Below are 4660 nucleotides of genomic sequence, written 5' to 3'. Positions count from 1 at the left end.
GAATACTGTTACATGTAATGCAGGGCAAGCGGCCTGCTGATTTGTCACATACATATGTTTTAATGGCATATTTGTCCAATTTCTGTATTGTACCTTCGATATTCGTTCACTTAGATACATGAAATTAACTGAAACTCGAAAATCAATACATTTTATAAAAAATCAACATCCGCTTGCCCTGCATTACATGTAATAGTATTCGTTCATACCAATTTTAAGCAGATTAAGTCGTCTTGCAGGCCTCCAGATTTTTTTGAAAATTTATTGTTCACCCCAAGAACCGGTTTGGCCACAACATAACAATTTCAAGATTATTTACAATTTACACAGTATGTATATATAAAGTATGTTTAAATGAACATATGTTCTCATAGTTTATGACTTTATTCATTATAGGTTGAAAAATACAGGCAAAGTTTAGATGTTTATGAAGTGTCCTATATTTTGACTTTAGTGGAACCTTAAGTGAGGCAAAGGATTGAAAGAACTGTTTCACAAAGCAAAAAAACCTGAAACAATCTTTCATGGGTCCAAAATTTCGCTTTAAGAAATTCGTGCGACTTCAAAAATTCGGTATGTTCAATAACCACAGGTAAGTCAGATTTTGATTTTTTGTAAGGAGAAAGAAGTATGATAAGCATATAAATAAGTTATAAGAGAATCAAACAAGATTTGTTAAAAAAAAATCAACAAAATGAGTGTTGCGTTTCTAAAGTCGTTCAGTATAAATAAAAACAGTGTCAACAATATAAAGAAAATTATCAATGCACATGAGTATATAAGTACGAAAAGCAAAACAAATACTTTTAAAATTACCAGTACATATGAGCATATAAATATCGAAAATAGATCAATACTTTCTGCTTGGGTGAGTTTGGATGACTTTTAAATAAAACAAGTCTTTGTTGTCGACAGCCAGTGAATGACAAGATATCATTTAAATACCAGATGTCCATATCCACACTGTTATGAAACTCATTCTATGTTTTTTTTTAATTGATAGATTTCTATAATTTAGGAGGGGGTCTTTCAGCAATTTTACCTTAGTTAACAATATTCTGGTGCTAAAGAGAGGCGAAAGATACCAGAGGAACAAACTGACAACGCCATGGTTAAAAAATAAAAAGACAAACAGACAAACAATGATACACACAACACAACATAGAAAACTAAAGAATGAGCAACACGAACCCCAACAAAAACTGGGGGTGATCTCAGGTGCTACAGAAGGGTAAACAGATCCTGCACCACATGTGGTACCGTCGTGTTGCTCATGTTAGTATAAATCCGATAATAAGTCCCGGTAGGTCACATTAGGGAAAAGGGGGACAGGATTCATTCATAGTGGTTACGAAATTAGGAACATAAACGCTATCATCTGTGAAACGGATATTCCATAAATGTCAACCAACTAATGATGGCGTCCGTAAAATTTACGAAGGGATTATTTCAACTTCACCACTTGGAACTCTTGGTTTAATAGCTTCCTTGTGAACAGCAACCCTCTATCAAGGAAATCATGATTGGAAATACAATCCCTGGAATAATATCATGTCAACTTGGAGAAATATACTGCGTATGCAGGCGCTGCTGGAATGTTGCTACATAGAAATGGAAAGTTCACAATTGGGAAGCTGGAATAATTTCTGTTGTCGTAAAGTTTTGTTTTCAACCGACCCTCATTGTCAATTTCTAGATGCAAGTCAAGATATGAGGCAGACTTAACTGTATCTGTTGTATATCCTTTGTCTCAAGTTCGATTGGATAGATGCGTTCAACGTAGTCACCAAATTCTGAATTATATAGTGAGAGAAAGATTTTACTTGCAAAGCAAACTTCAAGTTATAAACTACAAGTATATACAAACAACACAGCATAAACAGAACAGCCTATTGCAAGAAAAACAACACTTGAATTCTGTATGTTTCTTTTGAAAAAGATATGGTTTGCTTATTTTTTCACTCCATGACTCCACTCCAACACTCCACCACTCCACTCCAACACTCCACCACTCCACTCCAACACTCCACTCCACTGCACTCCACTCAACGTTTTAGTACGTGCCGTGTATATTGGGTAAGGTGGGTACATTAATTCGATTACATATACAACGTATTTTTCCTGTCACCATCAAATTCGAAATGTTCTTTTTCAAATCCTTTTAAATTAAAATTTTCTCTGTAAATGAAATATCTTTTTTGTTGTCTTATATGTAAATAAAACTTATATCTTAGATTAAAAATCGAGACATCAAGACAGAAATTTAGAAAAAAAAAAATAACAACCTACAAACATAGGCAGGTAGAAATAAGATATTCATTTTGATGTATTACCAATAAATATTTATTACGACGTCGGTCAATATTTGATGATAGATACACCTGAGTATTCAAAACAGCACTATGATTGTTCTTCCTCTACATAACACGTTGAATATCTAAATTAAGTTATTGTCCATTTGACTTCTATATATCTGCAGGAAAAAATTCTTAAAAAATTAAGATAACATATTGGTTCTCGAGAACCACAAAATTAATTTATATACAAGTATAAAAACAGCAGAAGAAAAAAATTTGTAAAGATTAAAATTGAGAATGGAAATGGGGAATGTGCCAAAGAGACAACAACCCGACCATAGAAAAAAACAACAGCAGAAGGTCACCAACAGGTCTTCAATGTAGCGCGAAATTCCCGCACCCGGAGGCGTCCTTCAACTGGCCCCTAAACAAATATATACTAGTTCAGTGATAATGAACGCCATACTTATATCCAAATTGTACACAAGAAACTAAAATTAAAATGATACAAGACTAACAAAGGCCAGAGGCTCCTGACTTTGGACAGGCGCATAAATGGGGCGGGGTTAAACATGTTTGTGGGATCTCAACCCTCCCCCTATACATCTAGCCAATGTAGAAAAGTAAACGCATAACAATACGCACATTAAAATTCAGTTCAAAAGAAGTCCGAGTCTGATGTCAGAAGATGTAACCAAAGAAAATAAACAAAATGACAATAATATATAAATAACAACAGACTACTAGCAGTTAACTGACATGCTAGCTCCAGACTTCAATTAAACTGACTGAAAATTATGATTTCATCATATGAACATCAAGCACAATCCTTCCCGTTAGGGGTTTAGTATCATACCATCATAACATATATAAGAAGAACATAACCCGTGTCATGCCAACAACTGTTGTTTTAATAAATGTGTTTAGTTCCGATGCAAAGACTATTAAATTAAACTATTTCAATGCGAAGCAAGGTAATGTATTACAATATTATTTAGTTCAGCAGTATGATTAATTGGTAAGAAACAGATGACATAATTTACGTTTGATATGAAAATTTATACACATTGCAGAATGAACTCATAATGTTAATGCCTTGTTGAAATTATAGCACAACGTATCTACTAATGGGAGTGCAACCTGTCAATATAATGTTTTTTCAATAAAAATATAAGTATGCAATGTGGATGATGACTTATGCATGAAAACATTTATAATAGACTTTTATTTTTTTTTGTTAATATATAATATTTCAATTTAAAAAAAAAATTATTCTATTTATCCAAATTTATTCGTTGACTTCTTTGCACATCATTCTATTAAAAACACGAAGTTTGTAAGACAAAATATAATACAGAATGATATAAATAAATATATTAAATATTTATAATATAGAGATCTGAACACTCCAAAGGAAAACATATATCAATCACTACGTGTTAATCGCAATTCATTAAATGGTAAATCAGTTGATTAAAACAATAAAATATAGTATAAAGGCTACGACAAATGTTGTATAAACGTTTACAAATTGTTCTATTATCTCGGCTAATATTCTAAAACTAAACTGTAAGAAAAAGGGGGGGGGTGTAACACCTATATTCCTTTATTTTCGAATTAGGTTGTATTTTTTTCATATTTGCAAAATTAAACCAATTACAAATAAAATACATAAAAACCAACATCAAGATATACCGTTTAGCTAGTTGCATCTTTTTAAAATCTCCTATGCATTGTTATGTAAAGAAAAATTAGAACACTGTAAAAGTTCAAACTCATGACCATTATTTAAAGTATTTTCTATTAGCAGAGTACTATATAATTTTATATATGCTATGAAGGTATCGCCCAGTTGATTATAGCGCGTCACCTGGAGTGCGGGAAGTAGATATTTGATGCAGGCTGGACCAAACGTAAGACTTGAAAGGTGTTTGTCCGCTTTCTTCTTCTCAACTTAAGATATTGAGAGTAATTACTGATTGCTCCGGATTCACAATAATATGTCCGGGAAGAACGTCATGTCTTATTGCATAAAATTGAGAATGGAAATAGGGAATATGTAAAAGAAACAACACTCCAGCCAGAGAGCAGACAACAAACTGACACTTTGTGAACTAGCAAGACTTGAATCCTGGTCAACATTTCAGACTAGTAAAAAGCCGGGTTGATATGATATTATCGTGTTTTGTCGTAAGGAAACTGTTTTTCTCCAATTTAAGTTCAAACGAGTGAATTCATATAAGATATATGACGTCCCATTGAATTGCTTTAAACTAATACAATAATATATTACATATATGAATGTTACTACATATTAAGTTTACAAAAATGTCGCGCTCACAAAATACTCAAATAATACAACC

Source organism: Mytilus galloprovincialis, chromosome 11 (genome assembly GCF_965363235.1).
Source record: "Mytilus galloprovincialis chromosome 11, xbMytGall1.hap1.1, whole genome shotgun sequence".
Taxonomy (NCBI): domain Eukaryota; kingdom Metazoa; phylum Mollusca; class Bivalvia; order Mytilida; family Mytilidae; genus Mytilus; species Mytilus galloprovincialis.
Note: the sequence above shows the minus strand (reverse complement) of the source record.